Raw genomic sequence first — 23,187 nt, 5'->3', positions numbered from 1 at the left:
GTCATTGACATATATCAGTTGTGGGATCTTGGGAAAGTTACTTCATGCCCTAGATAACCATTTAAGACAATAGGTTGCAGAAGTGTTGCTGATTTTATTAGTTGAAGGCACCTGTTCACAGACAGTTCTATAAACCAATGGTCTCACCAGTCTACACACACACACACACAAAAAGAACATTCTGATAATACTTTATGTCTTCAATTCATGGAATACCACAATCTTCAAAGAATTTCAATTATAAGTCAGGCAAGGATCAATAGAGAGAAGAATGGGGTGGAGGTGGGATGAGTGAACTGCATGCAAGAAATGGCATATCGAAGAGATATATGACTAGAACAACAGCCAAAATATGTGCAAGACCATAGGGAGATAGATCATAGATCTAGAGTTAGGAAGTATCTCGGAGGCCATCTGATTCAAATTCCTTATTTTATAGTTGAGGAAAATGAGGCCCAAAGAAATTAAGAAACTTACCTAATTGTTATTATTGTATAAACTATTCTCCTAGTCCTGCTCACTTCACTTGGAATCATTTCAAACAAGTCTATCCCAGGTTTCTCTGAAACAGTCCCTTTCATAACTTCTTAAATAGCAATAATATTCCATTATATTAATATGCTATAACTTGTTCAGCCATTCCCCAATAGATTCCTTATTCCTTATTTTTCAGTTCTTTGCTATAACAAAAAGAGTTGCTATAAATCCTTTTCCAGATATAGGTGCTTTTCCTCTTTCTTTGATCTCTTTGGGGTATAAGTTTAATAGTAGGTAAGCTTGGTAAAAAGGTAAATACAGTTTAGTGACTTTTGGGATATAATTCTAAACTGCTTTTCAGAATGGCTGGACAAATTCATAACTCACCCCTCCAATAATTGTCATTTTCCTTTTTTGTCATCTTTGCAAATTTGATGGATATGGGTTGGAATGTCAGTTGTTTTAATTTGCATTTCATTAATTATGCAGTAATCTGGAGCATTTTTTCATATACTTATTCATTACTTGGATTTCCTTCTTTGAAAACTGCTTATTTATATCCTTTGGCCATTTCTTTATTGAGGAATGTCTTTTGTTCTTGTAAATTTGAATCAGTTCCTAACATATTTTAGTTAATAGACTTTTATCAAGGAAATTTGCTGCAAAGATTTACCCCCAGTTACCTGTTTCCCTTATAATTTTAACTTCATTGATTTTATTTTGGGAACAGGCTTTAATTTTATGTAATTAAAACTGTCCATTTTATCATTTGTCATCCTCTCTATCCCTTGTTTGTAGGGATTAATTTTCAAAATATTATATGACTTGAAAAAATTATAGATCTTACTAATACTCCCCTCCCCTTCAAGGTAAATGGGAAGGCATCAGCAACTGCTAAACCCTATGCTTACTTTCTAATTCCCATGAAATCTTTATGAGAATGATCTATCATATAAAGAATATCTAGGATAAAAAAATGACAAGAGAATATTCACAGATGATTTTTTACAATGTAATTTTCACAATAACATGATTAACTTAAAATACAGAGAATATTAAATTCCACTAATTTTTTTCATTTCTTAAAGTGGGACTTCAATACGTTCTGCTGAAGACTCTGATATTACCTGAGAAGAAAAGAGAGATAAATTGTACTTTGAATATACTAGATTCCTAGAAGATATTTGATAAGGTATTCTCCTAAGAGGAAAATGAAACAACCTATCCCATCATAAAGCATAATTCTGTAGTTTTGATCAAATTTCTCAGTGGAAAAAAATGGTGAGTAAACAACTTCTTCCAAAGAGGCTCTTGTTTTATCTTTGAGTCTTCTTTTCTAATAGTAACAATACTCCAATACTTCCATTATTTTAAAGAATGTATGATGTCATTGTTATGGATACTCTCTCCATTGGAACAGATCTTACATTGGGGATCTACTCCATGTGCTGAAGGTTTTCTTCTATGTTGTTTAACATTTCAAGGGTACTTGAGTTATCTGTTATCCCTCTCTTTCTTGCTGTGGAAATATTCTCATGATACAACTTCTTGAGAATATACCATAGTTTGCTTTTTGCCTTTGGATTATCATTGGAAATAAGTTGTAGGCTCATATATGCTTTTGTATTGCCATTTGAGTGATTTGTAATTTTTATTTTCCAGAGATTATTATATCCTAAGATTCACAATAGGATAGCATTATTAGGAAAAAAATATTTGTGGTAAACGGGTGTGTGTGTGTGTGTGTGTGTCAGAATGTGTTTCCGTGCGTGCACTAGGGCGAAGCTTGGGATTGTTAAATATACTGTACAATTTCCAAAAAACAATGTAGGCTACTCTCTTCCTCCAAATGAATTCTGGACCAACTCATCATCTATCTGCAATATCTGACCTAAAGCACTGTTAATGCTGGTGAATTAATTTGCTTGACAGAGTAGATAAATTGGCTATCCAATTGCTTATTGTAGTCTTGTCAATGGGTATTTTTCAACTGTTTTGTTTTTCCTGTAGAGATTGTTAGGCTGCTCTTTGAGTTACTGTGGCTTTCACTAAGACTTACTCTAATGTTATGGGGCTTGATACTATTCACAATAACGTCTACAAGACCTCACCATCTTCTTTTTAAAACCTGCACATGGTATCCTCCATGCTAATGGCAAATACTTTTGGTAAGCATACATATTTCTGTTTTATTCCTTGCTCAACATAAAGAATCACTGAAAGAAGTCATCTCTGTGGTTGCATTTATCAAGATATCTAGTATAATCTTAAAACATATATGCATGAGACACACATTGTGGGAAGAAAGCCTTGAAGGCTGAAGCTTGTTCTACTAAATTAAAAGCTTTTATATAATCAACAGAAAATAAACAAATTAGAATCTTGCATTCTTTGAACCTTTCAGTCAATAGTATGACTATAAAGATGTGGCAAGCTGTAGAAAAGTCATTTGTGAAAGCTTGCTTGTTTCCTTCCCAAACTTTCATAAAAGACGTCTTTAGAATATTCTTGTAAAGCTTTAATAATAATAATTGAAGCCTAGGAAGGTTAATTTAATTGCCTAAGGTACACAGGTGACCTTTTGCTTGACCCACTCCAAGTATAACACTTTGCATCACCATTTTATCTCTGATATTAATTCACTATGAGTTATGAAGTAAAAATATCAGCATTTTATAAACCAGGAAACTGAGGCTCAGCAATATCAAGTGCCTTCCTCAGGGGTAGGAGAAGGGAATGTGTCCACAAGTTTTCTTTCGTTATCTAGGAGTTACTTTGTAAAACAATCCCTCAAATCCTTCAAGATGATATTTCCTACAAAAAAATTTCCTGTGTACTTCATTTGAGAAAGCAGTTGTATGAGTTCATAATTATTAGTTATAATTATAATAATTGAATCCAATTTCCTTCTCAACTTTATTTCTTGAGTGACATTTTTGCTTTTTCGTTTGGCACACTGTGTACTCATATTAAATTCAAATGAAATGATTTTTATTCTCATTAGTGAGAAAAACAGATTTTTGTAGAAAACAGTTGTTTCCATTTTTTCTATTTTTCCTCTTACCAGTTTTATCTTTGAATGTATCTGATATAATGTGACCTAGCTAGGCCTCATGCTGAGCTTTCTTTAGACTTATTTTCATCTTCACTACTTTTTTGCTTTTTTTAATGACGTAATACTACTTATCATTTTCTACCATCCTTCTGTAAGGTGTTTTATAAATGATTTTGTATTCCAGATTGGTGTTGTCCTTGGCTGCTATGACTTTCTGCTTGGCAAGGAAGCAACCAAACACCTACTATATGCCACTCACTGGGGATATACAAAGAAAAAAATGAAAGTTTCTGCTCTCTATAATAATTTTTAAAAGGGCTGGGAGAGAATATTACATAAATAAGTTAACATGAAATACACACAATATTAATACAGTGTTATTGTGTGTGTGTTGGGGGGGGGGTACTAGTAGCTGGAATGGTCAGGAAAATCCCCTAGAAGTAGCATTGGAGTTGAACTTTGAAGGAAACTAGGTATTCCAAGAGGTGGAAGAAGAGAGTGCATTCCAAGTTTTGAAGTGAGTCAGTTTGCTGTCAAAGCCAAAGGTATGGAGTTGAGAGATGTAGTAAGGAACAGCAAGTTTGAACAGAGCATGGATTATATAAAGAGGGGTTACATATACCAAATCTGGAAAAGTTCAAACTAGGTTGTGAAGGAATTTGTATTTGATCCTGAAATAACAGAGAACCACTGGAATTTATCAAGCAGTGGAATTACATGTGATTTAGGAAAATCAACTTGGCAGCTGAGTAGAATATGCTTAGGAAAGGAGAGAGACAAGGAAATCAAATGTTTGTTGGTTAAGTATGTTTCTGACCCCCTTTGGCCTCCTCATTGTGATGATTACTTCATATTGATTAAAATTTTACAAGTAGTGGTGATAAATTTTACCTGAAGTGGCTCCTTATACATATGAAAAAAAAGTCCTATTTTTTTTTTCATTTGTCATTTTTCGGCAGATGAATAGATCAGGATGAAACTGTTGCGATTTTATGCAGTATATTCTTTTCATCTTTTTTCTATCAAGACGATATCATCTTGTTCTAGTCAGTGGTCCCATACTTACAGATTTCCAGTTCTGAAATTATTTCCACACTAGCAACAAGCAACATTTTGTTCCATTACAATATAGTCAATTTCTTTTCTTTTCCTTGTGTGTGATGCTGTTAAATGATAAGCACTTTCTAATTTTTTTCTTAAGAAAAGTATTCATGTTATATAAGCATGAAACTTCTGAGAAGTCTATGAATTTTAGACCTCTTAGGATTCTTAGTCCTGAGCTTTATTTTCCAAAAACTGGCCCCCCTCGCTGCCTATTTTTCTGTGTCAACCTTTTCATTGAAATAATCAAATATCAAATCACATTCACTTGTTTTGTCAATTTTTTCATGAAATTTCTGTACTTAATTTTTCTATGCAACACATTTTGGTGTATATGCTGCTCTCTCCATTATGATGCTACAAGTGTGAAGAAAAATGAGATAACACAAATGGAATGTTTTGCAAACCTTAAATAAATATTACATGCTAATTATTATTCTTTAAACATTAACTTAGTATTAAAGTGGAGATCACACTGCTCAGGGAGTGAGTTTAAATAACTCTCCACTTTCCATTAGCAGCTCTATTTGGTTTGGACTTTAAGGAACAGCATAACCCCAGGCCAAGTATTCGCTGGTGACCCTCCCCCTCTTCAGCTTCCTTTTGTGTTAGGTCTTCTCTCATTACCTTGTAAGCCCCAAGGGCAAGGACTTTCCTTATTTGCCTCAGTGCCTGGCACACAGTAGGCACTTAGTAATTGTTAACTGAGTTGAACTGAAACTGAAAGTTTCCCAGGTAGGTACTTGTGAGCAAGTCACACCTTATTTGATCCTCCCCCCCCCCCAATCTTGTGAAGTAGGTGCTAGTATTAGACCTATTTTATAGGTAAGGAAATAGTTTGAAGGTTAAATGCCTTGCTCAGGGATTAAGTGTCTGAAAAACAGGATTCCAACCCCATGTCTTTTTGACCCTAAGTCCAAAATATGATTGGTTACAGAGTTAGAAGCCCTGGAATTGAATCCTGGCTCCAATATTTATTAGCTATTATAATCCTGAGGAAGGCACTTGATGTTGCTGAGCCTCAGTTTCCTGGTTTATAAAATGTTGATATTTTTACTTCATAACTCATAGTGAATTATCAGAGATAAAATGGTGATGCAGTGTGCTATACTTGGAGTGGGTCAAGCAAAATCTGTTTTCAAATCTTGTCTCTGGCAACACTTATTACCTGTGCGACCTCAGGCAATTAAATTAACCTTCCTAGGCTTCAATTTCCTAATCTGTAAAGAAGGGATAATAATGGCACCCATCGGGTGTATTGTGAGGCTCAAGGAAGATAATGCCTGTAAATTGCCTTGTCAGTTTTAAAACACAATGTAAATGTCAGCTACTGCATTACATAGTGTTTTTAGCTTTATAAAGTGCTTTTCCTACAACAAAACTAGGAGGTAGGTGCTATTACTATTCCTAAACTGAGGTTGAGAGATCAAGTGACTAAGATGGGAATCCAGCCATGATACCAACTATCTGTGCCACCCTGGGCAAATCACTTAACTGGCATTATATAGTGCTTTAAAGTCTGCAAGGTGACATAGGCTTATACAGATTGCCCATGTAGCTTATGTATATCCACATGGGTCTGTTGAGATGTAGCTTGCAGAGAGGCAAGAGTATATATTTACTATTAGATATCTCTTCCCACTACCCTTCTCTAACGGAGACTTTGATTCTTGCTGGCAGGAGTTGAAAAGGTTTGGGACAGAGGTTGGTCACTTTGCTCTTCTTAGAGAGGGGCACTAGAATTGATTTTATCTGCTTCCTTAATTATTGTTAGCAGAGGAAAATAATTTTTATGTTCAAGCTATGTTTTGGATCCCTATGCTTTAATGGGGAAGGAGTGCCCCATATCATACCTCCAAGGCTTGATTCCTTTCCCATTCAATGCCAATGCCACAAGAACATGTACATATAGCAAATATATCCCTTTATCCAAGTCAATAGCAAAATGGAAATCAGACAAAGTATACCTATGAAAATATATACAATACAGAGTGAATTGGCTCTCCTATTTGGAGCGAGATAACTCAGCTCAAAGAAGAGAGTAAGTCTCAGACTAAATGCACCAGAAGTCTCTACTGAAGCAAGGTGGAGGGTTTGGGGGGAAGGAAGGAGTTAGGAACACGATAGAAAATGCCTGCTTCTCTACATGTTGGCTTCTTCCTAGTCTTTCTTTCCCTTTAGGTACCTAAAGAGAGGCTGGAACTATGTGACTTCTCTCTGGAAAGTGGAAGTCAGAAGAAAAGGATCTCTCTTCTCTCCAGATCTCACAAACTTGCCCCTCATGTACACAACAGGGCATTTAGCAATCATTCTGCAAGAATGATGATAGTCCTATGCAAATAGTCCTTTGATACAAGCAGGCATGTTTTGTGGACATTGTATCATTTGAGCCCCAAACAACTATAAAACATATATATTTATCCTCTATGAGACCTTTTCCTCATCTGCAAAATGCTGATAATACTTGCGGATAGGCAGCATGATATACAGTGGGCAGAATGCTGGTCTCAGGAAGGTCTGGATTTGAATCCTGCCACTAAGACAGCTTGTGTCTGTGACCATGGACAAGTCACTTAACTTTGAAGTCCCCCAGAAAACTCTAAAACTGTAAGTTGAAGACAAGTTGCCAACTCCTGGTGGGGTAGTTTCCATTCCAAGATTCCCCAAAGGGATAGAATTACAGGTCAGGGCCAAAAAATTTTGCCTTGCTGGAGTTGTTTAGAAGCAAGTACTTAGTAATCTTTGAAGCATTATTATGAGAGTTATTACTAGGTCCAATTGGGATAATTATATGACTTCAACATTTTGGGCCCTGAACCAGGAACAGATAAAGAAACGCTGGGGGTGACACAGTATTGTACACAACAGATGATGGAGGAGGCGAGAGCTAATAATAGTCAAGGAGTGGGGCTTCAGAGATGCTTTAAGCATGAAGTAAGCAGGTCAAAAGGGGGCTCGATGGGTTAGGATAGGGAGTGGTAGAGACCACACAGAGGTCACCACGAAGGGAAAGGGCAGGTTTACTAAAGTGACCTAGGAGAAGAGGTGGAAGGGACCAACGTGTGGGTAAGAGAAAGAGGGGGGCGGGGGTGTGCTTCCCTTCGGAGCCCCTGCATTTGTAGATTTGCTACGGTTTACTCCCATTTCACCGACGCCCCCCAGAACAGAGCCTTGTTTAACGCGGGTGGCTCGCTCTCGGTGCGGGGACAAAGCTGGCCCGGCGCTCGGTCTCCGCAGCCTGGCCCGCCAACCACCTCTCCACTAACTAGCCTCTGCTGCCTCCTTATGCAGGAGCGCGCGCCGCAGACTGCATCTGCTCCCGAAAAAGCCAGACGCCTCCGGGCGCTCCCGGACGTGCCAGCCTCGCCCTCACTTTTACCCTTTCTTCCCCGGGGCTCTTTCACCCACACAAGCCTCAGAGGCGGGGGCGGAGGGAGGGATCTGGGGGCCTTGGGGCTGCAAACTGGGCGCAGGGACGAGAGGAGGGAAGCTGGGGCGGGACCCCCTTGTCCCGCTTCACCCCATTTCTGCTTTTTTCCTTCTGCAGCTCAGACGGGGGTGGGGGCGAGAGAGGCGGAGCCCCGCTCCGGGCCCTCCGGCCAGCTAGCAAAGGAGGAGCCCGGCGGCTGGGGAGGGCGGGGGAAAGGAGCCCCCTCGCTGCAGAACGAGAAATCTCCGAAAATGGCCGGCCACATTTTATGAGCGCGGCGACGTCACGACGCCGGGGCCTCCTCCCTCTGCCCTATTCCCCCCTTTCCCCATCCGCTCCACGAATTGTCAATAACGTCCTTAACTTGTAGTTAGGGATTCGGTGCCAGGAGGGGGTGGGAGGGATTGGTTGGGAGAGTCGACGGGCCCCAAGGTGGGGAGGGGGGAGGAAGGGCGGGAAGAAGAACCTCCGTGTTTGGTTGCTTTTCCCGCCGTGACGGGGCGCATGTGCATTGTTAACGTAGGAGACACGTAAGCGCTCGTGTCACTGCCTCCCCCCTCCCCATTCCCGACTCGCGCTCTGGGCCCCCCCTCCGCCCGCCCACCCCTTCCTCGGCCGTACCCGGCAGTGAGGCTGTGGCGCGGGTGGCCAGCAGAGGGCGGTCGGGCCTCGGGTCTGCAGCGGCGCCATTGGCGTGTGGAAAATGCCACCAGATGGCGGGTTAGGATTGCAGCTCCGCTGAAGGCGCGGCCCCAGCTCTCGAACCCCCGGCGACCACCCCGCTAAAACCCCCCCACATCGGGAATAACACACCGGAGACTTTTAGGGGAAAACCGGGTCGGTGGCCGGCGGCGCCGGGATGGGCAGCCGAGGTGAGAGCGGGCGGCGGCGGCGGCTGCGGGGGGCGGGAAAGAGGGGGAATGCGGCGGCGGCGGCAGCAGCGGCGGCTGGAAGCGCCGATCCAAGATGGAGGCCGGGAGCAGAGCGAGCGAACGAGCGAGAGCGGGGGAGCGGGCGGGGGAGGGGAGACCGCGGTGGGGCCTGTACGGGTGGCGGCATGACAGGGGGAGGGGGAGCGGCGGGGGGGCGCCCGAGGAGTTCTCCGGTGGACGCGGCGGGGACCCCGGAAACATGGGCTCCCTGGTCTCCCTCCGCCGCCGTGAATGTTTCTTGTGTCGCGCTGCCCCCCGGCCCGACCGGGGGCTGGAGCGGGACCGGAGCCCAAAGCCTTTGTGAGTGGCCCGGGCCCGCCGCCAGAACCCGGCCGCGGTCTGCGCCGGTCCGCGCCTCTCCCCGCCCCGGGCCCTCGGGACGCAGCTCGCTGGCCGCGGAGCTCGAGTTGTGTCGGGGGGCGGGCGCGGGCGCGGGCAGGCTGCGTTTCTGCGGTGCTTTCACCGCCGCCGCTGCGGCGTCACATGACCCCCTCTCGCGGCGGCCAGGGGGCCTGGGGGTCGTCCAGCCTCTGCAGTCCGCCGCGTCCGAGGCCTCTTGTTATGTGGGGTGGGGTAGGGCAGGGTCGGGCTTCGCCTGGGCGGAAATTGGGGATATGTGCTCGTGTGTCCGTGTGTGTGCCCGCGTGTGTGTGTGTGTGTGTGTGCGCGCGCGCGCGTGTGCAGGAAGGGGAATGGGGGGGCTTGGGGTGTTTGGCGGGAGGAAGGGGGGACCTTCCAAACCGCTCTTTGCCGCTATCTTTTTTCCCCATCCCTAAAAGTGGTCCCGTTGCAAAAACGTGCCCGGACCCTGGGTGCTGCCCCGGCTTGTTTTACAACCCACCTGGAGGCGAAATAGATAAAAGTTGTTTTCCCTCCATAATCTGGGGGTGAGGAGAAAAAGCTTATGGACCGACGTCGCCTTTTAGCGTAGATCTCCCGGCCTCAGTTGGGATATCCGAAATGGATAATTTCGCTCTGTTTAAGGGATTGGAAAATTTGCGGGAATTAAGATTATTGCATCCATCCAATTTGCCCACATCTTATTGGGTGTTTATTGAATTTTTATCGTAGGGACTCAAGATACAAGTTTTCAGCGGACTCTTGTCTCCCAACTACCTATAAAACAAGAAATGCTATTTGTGGGTAATGAGAGAGGAGTTTAAACCAGGAACAAAGTTTGGGTTCTAAGGTTCAAAATAGTTTACACATTTTTCTTTATTTCACATGAGAGTGCTGTAGTAGATAGCACTCATTCCTAAATATCTTTGCGTCTTCACAAATACAGGTTGTACTTGCAAAAATATGATGTGAATTGGTGTACAGTTCAGTGATTTATCAGTCAGCCCTGCAATTTGAATAGGTCTTATAATTTAAGGGTTTTCTTTTTAGTTTTGTGTCTTGCACTGAGTAAGTGCTTAACAAGTGTTTGTGTTGAACTTTGCTGATACATACCTATAAAGTCCCTGGAGGTAGAAAAACCTGGTTTCCAATTGTTTGGTAGACACTTGTAAACTCTGTGCATGAGAAAGTCATTTAACTCATCTTTACCTGAGACAACTTCCTAAGACTCAAAAGAGGTTGGTGGAAAGTTCTCAGATCCCTGAAGTGATGTGTTTCTGACCTATAGAAAGCCAAATACAGGCTAGTTTTTGTTATTAGTTTGTAGTGTTGTCCATGTTGAACAAATGATTAGATTTAATCATAGTACAGTGCTTAGATTTAAAGTAGAAATGACAAATTGTTACACAGTTTCTATGTAGTCTGGCATGTGAAAAATTCTAACAGATTAATAATAAACCTCAGGAAAAATAACATTTTTATAAGGAATTATGTTGAAAGAATTTAGAGGTTTTGCCCCAAGTTTAGTGGAAAGAACTGAGTTCAAGTTCTGTGTTTTTTGGTATCTTTGTGACCTTGAATAAGCTAAGGAGTTGTCATAAATGATCTCTAAAGTGCCTTCAATCTCTTAATCTAGAGATTCTCAGCTATTTGATTTTGCTCAGCCTAGCAAATGTTGAAAACATTTGATGAAAATGTTACCAAAGTTCTTGAGAAGTTTTAAGGAAATGTGTTTTTAAAACTTCTTGTTTAAATTTTGAAAACATTTTTCGTTTTATTCAAAAAGGGCTGTAGTTCCTGCTACATTTTCATAGTTTCCTTAAGATGGGATCTGAATTGTACATTTTGAGGGGGAAAGATGACTTTTTATGTCTTCTGTCTCATACCCTTATTTAGAAGGGGAAAGAAGTTTGTTTTCAGTATGGATTGACATAGGAATAGCAAATACAGCTTCAATTTCCTCATTTCTTTGCTTAGTTTCCGCTTTTAATCAATTTACCTTTTAGAAATTTCCCATTTTTCAATGCTTTGTTTTACTTCAATTACTTTTGTTAGTTTATCAAGTTAGTTTTGTTATCAAGCATTTCTCAAGTTCTCCTTTATCAATCTCCCCCACCCAAACCCCCCAAACATAGCACTATTATACCTACTGTGAGAAAATTAAAAAGTATTAGAAGACTTTCATCTGTTCTTCCGAACTCAAGATAAGCCAAGATAAGTAACTTTACTTACCAAGATAATCTGTTTAGGGTGTACTGAGAAAAAGCCTAGTGCTAAGTAGGTACATTTTTGCATTATATTGCAAACCCATTGTTGAAGCCTTCATTATCTGTTTTTCTCTCTTTTAAATAGCCTCCAAACCAGTTTCTGGCCTCTAGTCTTTGCCTTTTCCAGTCCATTTTATATACCACTACAGGAACAATTTCTTAATGCACAGCTGTGTTTACATCATTGCACAGCTCAAACTAAATCCTTCAATGTTTCCTCATTGCCTTAAAAATAGAGTTCTTTAGGCTGGTTTTAATAGCTCTCCAGAATTTACTTTTCATTACCATCTCCTCTTATACTATTTAGTGTCTCATACTCAGCTACAAACTGGACTAAATTGTCTTATGTCCTAATTTCATGTCCTATGACACTACCCTTTTCCACCTGTTGAAATCCAGCCCATCCTTTACGGAGTAGCTCAAATGCCACTCCTGAGCCAGAACTCATCAATGGGGAGAAGAAGGGGGCTGGTGAAAGAATATTCCAAGATGAGAAGGCCCCTGGGGTGGTTGACTGTTCCAGGATAAGGAAGCCCCAGTTGTTGAGGGAAATTCCAGAGACAGCAGCTGAGGTTATTAAGTCCAGAATTCTGGAACAGAACCTGAGAGGAAGGAAGGCTGGCCTGGCGTAGAACCTTCCGTGTAATGGCAGCTCCAGATGAAGTGGGAGCAGGCCTGGAGGTGGGATATTTTAGAGGAGAAAGCTTTAGTAATGGTTGGATATTCTAATGTGAAGGCCTCAGGTGCTTTTTTGGTTGATAATAGATGGGGGTATGCAGATAATTCTAATGTGAAATAATACATAGTGCATTGGAGATGTGCCTAGTGGAGTGTTAGAAAAACTTCCAGGAAGGGGAAGGCTGCTGGCACCTGGAGACTTAAGGAGGGTTTTGAGGAGGAGGCAGTGGTATTTAGGGTTAGATTTTTAAAAGAGAGAGGAGAATACTTTGGATGTGGGGAACAGCATACTAATATTAAGGAGGTGGGAAAATGCAGGGCATATTCCTGGAACAGAGTTTGGCCTGTATGTAAACGAATGGCCAGGAAGTGAATAGTGGGTGGGGAAAATGGAAGGATGAAGTAGCTCCATATCTGGAAGACCTTTAATAATAGTAATAGCCCAGTTTTCCATATCAATTTAAGGTTTACAAAGTACTTTTTAAACAACCATGTGATGTTAATAAAGGCAATTTTTCAAAAGGGGAAACTGTTCTGTAGAGTTTAAATGAGCCATCTCTTCCAGCATCATAACCCTTCTCCTCTCCCCCAACCCCAACCCCTCAATTCAGCTTAGAAATAAATTGAACAAGAAATCTAGCTTCAGTGACCTTTTTACCATACTACGGGAACCCTTGGATGGTCAACAGTGAATCACTAAAGATTTTTGAGTAGAGGATTTAGGTGACCAGAGCAATAAGACACGTGTATATAGTACAAATATTAGTATTATTCCCATTCTACAGATGGGTAAACTGAGGTTTTGCCACATTATCAAATGTGGGTCTCCTAATTCCAAGTCCAGTGCTTTATCCGTTATGCTATATTCTGCTTTTCCTTAAAGCCTGGAACTTTTGGATAAGATGTGCGCAAGGAGTAATTTATCTGCCAGTAGTATGGAAGATGGTTTGAGTTTGGAAAGGGTGGAGGTGGGAAGATACATTATAATCCAGGCAAGATGTAATCAGTATCTTTACTTGGTTATTGCAGTGGGAAAGAGAGTAGGAGATAGATTTGAGAGAGGTTGTTGAAGTAAATTTGATAAGACTTGCTAAATAATTGCATCTGAGAAGTTAGGAAAAGAAAAAATTAAGAGCTTGAATGTGGGAAACTGGGTGAGGGTTGTGTGGGATAATGACCTAAAAAAAAAAAACTCTTAGAGGTATCTCAGGGTAGGAACAGAAAGTTTATTTCAATTCTCGAGAATTGGGTGTCCTCTCACCAGGATGCTTCTGCTGAAAGGAGACAAGTACAGAAGCAGAAGAGCCAGGTTAAATAGCCCTAACGGATCCCCCTCCCACCAACTAACCAATATTTTGGCTCGCAATCTAAGTGTGAAAATCTATTCCCAAAGACAGATAACAAAGAAACAATATACGTATCCAGAAAACAAAGAAACAATATAACAAACAATCACCTTAGTTTGCTACCAAAATGAAACATTTAAAATGTGCGTTCAAGCTATATGCTACTATGGACTGTGGGAAGGTCACCAGACCGGAATATACCGGGGTACCTGGGGGTTTCAAAATTTCAAGCTTGGCAATCTTTAACTGCTGACCCTAACACGGGGGGAACTATAGAAATTTATACTTATCCTCTTCTGCCTTATGAATTTATCTCCAAATTCAGGATAATCTTATCCCAAACCTTAATTAACTGAGAAGTCTTCACAGGGGCATCCCACTCAGGGTCATTAAGAAAAATAATATAAAGCCAGAGGGAGCGACATGTTTTTGGGGAATGATAATTTAGCTCAGTTTTGGATGTATTTAGTTCGACATGCAAATGAAATAACCAAGTACAACTGCTTTTAGGGAGTTGGATGAATCTGTGTATCAGGTGACCTACTTCTGGCTTCAGTGGGAATGATTCAAAATTACCTGGGATCATAGATCCTATAGAGTTGGAAGGGATGGCTCAAGAAAATTAATTGCTGTGGAGAAAGGTCACACAGTAGTGAGTATCTGGTGGGATCTAGATGAACCTAGAACATTTTGACTTTGTACCCAGTGTTCTATCCACTAGAAACACTGCCTTCCAAATTCTTCCCCGTTGTTGAATTAATCAGTCTTTTTTCATTGATGGTTTAGATTAGCTTTGCAGAATGTTATCATAGGTAAGAACTAGATATCCTTCCTTTTCAGAATATAGTCCATCTTTTTCATTAAATGTAGATGAGGATAGCTGTATGTAATTCAGACTCTTTCCTTGGTATACGCTAGGCTAGTTCTTGGTAACTGTTGGTGAAATTCTGGAGATTGATCATTTTTCCAGGTGAGATGAATTTGGAATTTCTTTGTTGATGATCTGTGATTTCTAATATTTGTACTTTTCCTTTGTTTCCTATACTTTTGGTCAGTTCTTTTGTATGATTTCCTAAATTATTGTATTCAGGCATTTTGTTTCACCATGTATTTCTCAGAGACCATTAATTCTGCTTTTCACTAGAATACTATCTTCAGAGTAAGTTGCTTTGGCTTATAAAGATCTCAAATGTTCTGTCTTTTTTTTTTTTAAACTTTGTTTTGGTGGTTTTTTTTTAACTCCCTTCATTTAGGGGTTCCAAATGTGTTAATCTTCCTTCTATCTATTATTGATCCCCACCGTCATTGAACTTTCCTTGTAAGAAATAAGAAGTTTTAAAAATTAACATGCCATGAAACAAATATGGTATTAATGCCTGAACAAAGGAAACAAAGCAGAAAAAGAAAACTGTAGACCAATATCATTAATAAATATTGATGTGAAAGTATTAAATAAATATTAGCAAAGAGATGAGAGCAACATATTAGTAAATTATATATTATGATTAGGTTGTATTCTAGGAATGTGAGTTTGGTTCAGTATTAGGAAAACTATAAACATGAATGGCCATATTAGTAACCCAAAAAAATCACATGATTATATGAATACATGTAGGAATGGATGAAAAGATACAATACCTATTTCTCTTAACACTAAAAAGCATAGAAATAAATGGAAAATTACTTAATGTGGTAAATAACCATCTTACAAAACCACAGAGAAATACTAGAAGCCTTTGCAGTAAGATCAGGATTAAAGCAAAGGTGTTCATTATCACTGTTATAGTACTCTATAACATGACATGAAAAAAAATTGAGGGAATAGGCAATGGGGTAGAAGGAACAACATCACTTTGTGCAGATATGGTCGTCTTAGAAAACACTAAAGATGAACTAAAATTAAAACAATAACTTTAGCAAAATAACAATATATATGATAAATCCACATAATCGACATTTGTGTATGTACCACCAAAACTCAATGGGAAGAGAGAAATTTCAAAATAATTATGGAATATATAAAATATTTGAAGTCCAGTTACCAAGACAGACACAAGAACTTAGATAAACACATCTACTAAACATTTTACAAAAATAATGACAGACTTCAGCAAATGGAGAGATAGTGAAATCAAATGGTTGGGCCATGCTAGTATAATAAAAATAACAGTACTATGTTAACTGGCACTTTTAATCTCATACCAATCAAACTCCCAAAAGATTACTTTATGAAACCAGAAAAATAATAATAAATTTGGAGGAACAAAAGATCAAGAATCTCAGAGGAAATTTAGAAAAAGTTGGAAAGAATGGGCCTAGCAATACCAGATCTCAAACTACACTACAAAGCAGTAATTATCAAAATTAAATTTGGTATCAATTAATAAATAGAATAACGGATCAGTGGGATAAATTAGGTAACATACAGAGAAGCAAACTAACATAGTTGCATAGTGTTAAACCCCAATACACCAATTATTGGGATGATGATTTGCTATTTGACAAAAATTGCTAGGGAAAACCAGAAAGCAGTTTGGCAGAAATTAGGTTTAGACCCATATTTTGCAGCATCTACTATGATAAGCTGTAACTGGATACGTGATCTAGAAGTCATGTCATAAATAATAATCACAGCTTGTGTTGCTGTGAGTTTGCAAAGTGTTTTAATTATCTCACTTTATCCTCACAACAATCCTGTGCAGTTATCCCCATTTTATAGATGAGGAAACTAAGGCTGAGAGACTTTAATCCATTTGCCCAGGGTCACACAGGAAGTGTCTGAGGCAGGATTTGAAATGGTCTTCCTTATTCTCTCCACTATGCCAAATTAGAGGAGCAAGGAAGGAGATAACTTTTTACAACTATGATAGAGGAAAAGTTTATGACCGAACAAGAGATAGAGATGATAACAGAAGATAAAGTGAAAAATTTTGATTGCATGAAAATGAATAGTTTTTGCATAAACAAAATTAATGCACTTAATTAGAAGTGAAGTCACTCACTGGGAAAGAAATCTTAACAAGTTGTTCTTTGTTTTTTTATAAAGGTCTGTTAAACAAGATATATAAGAAACTGGTTCAAATATGTAAGAACAAGAGCCAATTCCCCATAAATAAATGATGAAAGGATAGGAACAAGTGTAGTTTTCAAAGAAAGAAATCCAAGGATTCAAAAACCATATGAAAAAGTTCATGTTTGCCAAGTTCAGAATGACAATAAAAAGTAAAAATATTTTTTAAAAAGCTAACACATGAACTGTATCTAAGGGCAAATGTAATATTATATGTCCATAGTTTTCCCACTCTTCTTTTGAGGTGAGGGAAATATATTTTATCTTTTTTGGGCCAGTGGTTATTACAATTAGCACCTGACTGCCTTTCAGTATTTTATTTACATTATTATGGTTGTATATATTCTTGTACTTCACTCTGCATCATTTCATATGGTTCTTCTCTGGCATTTCTGAATTCTTAATATTCATCATTTCTGATGACAAAATAATATTCCTTTACATCTACATAATCATTACTACATCATTTTCAGTGGATGGACGTCCAGTTTTTTGTTACTGTAAAAGTTGGTTATTTCTTTAGAGAATCTGTTGTTTTAGAGTGATTGACCATTGTTTGTCCTAAATTGTCTGTTCTTTTCATGTTTCTTCTCCTTTTTTCCCCTAAGACTCTTGTAATTGATCCTTTATAACTTGGGGGTTTTTATGTTGTTGCAGTTTTATTCTTTCCTGGAAATTTTGCATTTTTCTTTTATCCCTTTGTATTTTTTTTTTTTTTATCATATTGGGAGCTCTTTGGGAGTGTTTCTTCAATATCACAATAGATTTGTGCTCTGAATGATCTGAGTACTCCTTCCAGGAATGCAAATTACAACCAGTCCATGGGCCTGCTCTACCTGTTTGTGTTCATGTCTACCCATGAATCCTCTGATGGGGGGGAGGGCTTTCTTCCTTATTTTCTCCTGATATTGTGTGGTACTGTACCATTAAGTTATTCTTTGTAAGGATATGTAAGGGATGCCTTATTCTCACCTTGTGACTGGCCCATCTTTTTTTTTTCCTAGTCAGTCATTTTTCTGATATCCTCTATGACACTTCTCTAGTTAACTGTTAGAGAGTATTATAGCTTGCTAACAACTGCCATACCTCTCTACATTGATTGCTTTTTGAATGATTTTCATCTTCTATGACTTGTTCTGTGACTTGTAGCCATACAACATTGCTGGAATGTTATTGCGATCATTCTCTCTCTCTCTCTCTCTCTCTCTCTCACACACACACACACACACACACACACAGACACTCACTGTTCCTCCGCTTCTCTGTTGGTTTTTCTGGAAGGTTTTTATTGTAATGAAGTCTTCCCCCCCCTTTTTTTTCTTTATTTGACACATTTCTTGCTATTTTGAGGTGAACAGGGAAGATGGACTTAGACATGACCTCTAATTTTACCCATTATAATGGAAATTTCCCTGTTAAGAGTTGGACATCTGAGTATGGACTTCAGTGCTTGACGTAGCTTGACATATTTAGACTTACGTTGTTCTGTTAGCTGTTTTTTTTTGGTTTTGTTTTTTTGTTTTTTTGATTTTTTTTTTATGTACTGATCTTTTCTTCCCTTAGTCTAAATTCCTTGAAGGATCCTGTCATACTTTTTTGTATTGCCCATAATGCACAGTCACACAGGTAGGTACTCAATAAATACCATTGAATTGCATTAGTTCGGCCGTGTCCTGTGCTCATCACCACTTTATCTATTGTATCCAGCCTGTCTGCTTTAAGAGAAAATCTGCAGGGGTGCGAGGGTAGAACTTGATTGAAAATTTATGAAATTTTAAAAATTCATTCAGTCTGCCTTTTATCACTGAACTCTCTTGAGCTCTGTGATCATTAGTGGTGGAACTGATGTATTTTGGCTGGCTGCCATCCCTTGAAGTATTTAAACAGTCTTCTTTTAGAATCTAATGTAAAATACTATTCTATTCCTTTCTGGACCTCCTAATTGTAATTAATGAGTTTATTGAGAGACTGCTTTGTGCCTGTGAACATCCATGTAAGCTGGAGAAAGTGTGGTACTGTGCAAAGAGTGCTGCTAGAGTTCCTAGTTTTGAACCCTTCTGACTCTTCTAAAGATTATGTTTGCTGATAGTTATTATAGTTATTTAGAAGTAGAGTGGCAAAAAGGAAAGTACTGGATTTAGAATCAGAGAATATTGGTTCATATCTGGCTCTGCTCCTTATTAACTGTATAAGTTTGGGCAAGTCATTTCACTATTTTGGTGTCAGTTTTACTTATCTGTAAAGTGTGTGTTTGTGTGGGTGGATTACGTGGATTAGATGACCTCTGAGTTTCTTTTCAGCTCTAAATCTGTGATCTTGTGATAGTTATTGTAACAAATTCCCCTCTCCTGATTCCCTGTCTCTTTTTTTTTTTACCTTGTGGAACCCATACCTATTTTTCTATATTTCTGCATTTGATTTTGAATAAAACATATTGTTAAAGTATATCATTTTTAGCTTTTTATCTTACTATAATGTTTGAATTTTACCAGTTTTTGTCTCTAAAAGTAACTATGGTCAGTGTTTTTAATTCACTTTCTCAATTAGAATGTTGATTTTAATTTTGTTAGTACATAATGATTCACCTTAAATTTCATGTACCATTTCACTGTTCAAGAATAAGTCTTAGAATTCACAAATGGTATTTTCCTTTCTTAAGAGGTTTTACAACGGGGGTGCGGAACCTGCGGCCTTGAGGCCACATGTGGCCCTCTAGGTCTTCAAGTACGGCCCTTTGGCTGAATCCAAACTTCACAGAACAAATCCCCTTAAGAAATGGATTTGTTCTGTAAAACTCATTGGAAAGACTCCACCCAAGGACCTAGAAGGCCGCAGGTTCCCCACCCCATTCTAAAACTACTTGTTTCCTTTAGTCATTCGTCTTATTCAGAAACCTTGCCTTCATATATCGTCCCAATCTGTATTCAAGTAATTGAAGTCTCCCATTATTGAAACCTGATTTTTGTTTAGACAGCTAAGTGGTGCAGTGGATAGAGTGCTATGCCTGGTCAGGAAGACTCCTCTTCCTGAGTTCAAATGTGGCCTCAGATACTTAACTAGCTGTATGATCCTGGGAAAGTCACTTAGTCCTGTTTGCCTCAGTTTCCTTATCTGTAAAATGAGCTGGAGGAGATGACAAACCACTCCAGTATCTCTGCTAAGAAAACCCTAAATAGGGTCATAAACAGTTAGACACCACTGAAAAACGACTCAACAACAATTTCTATTTCCCACTTTACCTCTTTCTAGATATGTGACTGTGGGTAAGTCCATCTTCCTGAGACTACAGTCTGCAGTCAGCGTGGTATTCAATGAAAAGAACAGTGGAGACCTAGCTTATTTTCTGGTTCTGCCTTTATATATCTTTGGGCAGCTCACTGGTAGAGCCCAGTTTTCTCATCTGTAAAGTAACAGGTTTATACTAGATGACTTAAAATCCTTTCTAGTTCTAAGAATTCTATGCTTTATTTCTGGAATTCATTTCCATGATCTCATATCTAAGACTGAATTTTTCACGCTTGTCAGTTTATGGTACATCCTCTCTTAACCACATGTTCATTCCTTTAGTAGATACTGTTCACAGAAGCTCCCTATGATATTTAATTTGTCCAGGAAATTTTTACCTTTTCTTAATAGGATATCTAAAGCTTCCATATCTGTATGCACTATTAAATCATGTTGCTTATCCACTAGCTAATTCTCTCAGATTCCAGTTATATCAAAGTTCCTACTTGTTTCTAAATATTTCATATCAGCCATTTTATTTTATAGGCTTTGGACAGAAGCCAAATTCTTAGTTTTTCTGTGACCTTTCATGTCTCCCAGTTGTCCATTTTGGTAGGTCAGCTATTCTGTCACCCCAGTTTACTTTAAGCATGCCATGTAATTACTTCTAATTACTCTCCAGCAGGTCCTTTTATTTATAATTTCATATTCTCCCATACATTGTACTTTATTTTTATTTTTTTCATTTTAAGCCTGTTCTATTTTTAGTGTCACTAACCTGGTATCATTTTTGTCCAGGTGGAATTTGAAGGTACCCCCCACTTTGATTCTGACACATGGCCTTGTATTTTCCAAAAGATCACATTTAGAAAGAAAAAGATTAAAGTGGGTTACCTGTGAAATGCATATACCAAATGAAACTAGGTTGTAAGGTGTACTTGTCCAAAGAAGGCTAATTTCATCCAGTACAAAGAAATGAAAAAAAAAACCCATGTTACTGAAGGTAATTTAGGTATGTATTCCATAATTAAGTATTTCAGTTAAACTGTCTAGTTCACATAGAACTGAAGACATGTAGAATAATAACTGATGAATACAAATAAATAGTTTTCAGTGGAGTAACACATCAGTAAATTAGAGTAGTTTGGCAGGTGGGGTCTTTTGGTTGACAAAATGAATTAAGCAGAAAAATCTTTGGATTTTAGTCCTTAAAATATTTTCTAAAACAAATTATTTCCTTGATTTAGGGGGCACATATTTCATGATGATTATGAAAAACTATATGTTTCCAGGTTGTCATTTTAAATATCAGTATGATTGTGTAAAGTGCTGAAGATGTAGTTGACAGGAGATACTCCTGTTGAAAAAAAAATCTCATATTGGGTTATTTAGTTGGCATTTGCCTGTTTTCCCTAAAATTGGAGTATAAAATATCAATTTAATAATGTAATTTTTCATAACTGAATTGTCAGATTTCCATCAAATATTGAAAATCTTTTGTTTTGAATCTGAAAGACTAGTTTTCATAGACAACAATGCTTATATTGCCAGGCTTTGTTTTTTAAAGGAATGGTTATTTGAACTCATTTTTGTTCCTTGTTTGAACTTGAAACTGCCTAGCTCGATTTCCAAGCTTTTATTTCTTTTAACTAATTGTGACACAGACACAAGTGCATCTTAAAGCAATGATTTTGTTGCTTTTTAACATTATATGTTGCTTTTACATGGTGGTCATTTCAGGTCATACCTCAACCCTAATCCATTGAGCCAGGATCAGTTTTTAAAGCTAGTTGAGGAAACTGAATGGTAATGTAGTTATTTTGTTTGTTGTATTCATGAAATTATTGCAGCTGTTTCTAGTTCATGGATATTAGTGACCTACAGACATATCCTAAAGTATGAGCTTATGCATATAAGTTAATGTTAACAAATGTTAATGTTGGTAGGTGAGCAGTAGCCGGCAATCCATTATGTCCTCTTCCTGTCATATACAGGGTGTCCAGTGGTGGGTTGAAAAGGAGAAGATGCTGTGTTGGGGTCATCTTCATCTCTTCTCTCCTGGCAACGTGCTACTGTAACAGCTATGGTGTGGGAGAAAAGAGGAACTCTTCTTTTGGTATACCACAGAATGGTATTTTTTTCCATTCAGACATAAATGTTTCAAAAGAAGGTTAGGTTTCCTGACCAGCCCTGAAAGCATGTTTTATGTACAATGTAGCTGACATAATTCTATAATGATGTCAGTGTTTTTTAGTATAGATTTTCTAAATAGTTTTAATAGTACAGAAAGTCACAGCTTTAGTTGCAGGTAAAGAAGTGGCAAAATGACATTATCTTTATTAGGGAGTTGTTTTAATAACCTGTTTTATGTAGGACTTTGCATACATATTTCTTCAGACCCTAAATCAGCCTGTTAGTAGGGTACCATAGGTATTAGTAGGTACTACTACAGGTATTATTTTATGTAATATATCAGAAAACTGAGTTTGACTTGCCTATGGTTCCACATTCAGTTTCTCTTTTGAGTATTGTCTGTTCATAGTCTTTAAACAAAATCTGTTGAACATTGGGTTTTACTTTGATAAATAAACTTTTGTCAGCCTCATAAATTTAGACTATCAATTTTGTTGACAGTGTTTGATGTAAGGATTTTGCCTAGTTTTTTTTAAGATACTTTTCCATTTTTTCTGTGCAAAATCTTTTTATTTTTATTTTATCAAATATATTGTTTTTTCTCTTCAAAGTCATAGGATCAGAGATTTTGAACTGACAAGATCTTTAGAGCTCACGTAGACCCCAGCCACTTTATTTTACAGATGAGGAAAACTGAAGTGCAGCGAGGCAATGTGACATATTTGTATTTTGTGGGGTTTTTTTTTTTTTTTGCTCAATTGAGAAGCTCTCAAAGCCTTCTAAGTATTAGTAAAACCTTCTATACACATATCCTTGAAATTTTTACCAGAACTTCTTGACTTTACCTTTTAACTTTCGTCTGTATTAAATATACAGACACCATTGGTGGTATGTAAACACTTGAGAGGGAAAGGAGTAGAGAGAAGAGGCCAGGGTAGGAGGGGAAGTGAGAGAGAAGAGGAGAAAGAGAAGAAAAGACCATATGGGCTGGAGAATGAAGAGGGAAGAGGAGTAGCTTGGAGGGTAAGAAAATATGCAAGAGGTTGATTCTTAAGGTTGAGGATACTACAGGCAGACTTAACCTGTTTCATGTTTTTTGCCTGAGATTGACTTTACAGTTTCAGGAAATAGCTT

At 38.6% G+C, this 23,187-nt stretch overlaps 1 protein-coding gene across 1 annotated transcript in view; it reads left to right on the top strand.

Moving 5' to 3' along the window:
• Positions 1-8,749: 8,749 nt before the first annotated feature.
• Positions 8,750-23,187, top strand: part of STAG1 (stromal antigen 1) — a 355,079-nt gene continuing 340,641 nt past the window's right edge. The window contains exon 1 of the mRNA XM_027845191.1: positions 8,750-8,935. The gene's annotated coding sequence lies outside the window, so the exon portion shown is untranslated. The remainder of the gene's footprint in view (positions 8,936-23,187) is intronic.

Source organism: Vombatus ursinus, unplaced genomic scaffold (genome assembly GCF_900497805.2).
Source record: "Vombatus ursinus unplaced genomic scaffold, bare-nosed wombat genome assembly UNPS02014959.1, whole genome shotgun sequence".
Taxonomy (NCBI): Eukaryota; Metazoa; Chordata; class Mammalia; order Diprotodontia; family Vombatidae; genus Vombatus; species Vombatus ursinus.
The sequence above is the reverse complement of the archived record's forward strand: the minus strand, read 5'-3'. Positions and strand labels throughout refer to the sequence as shown.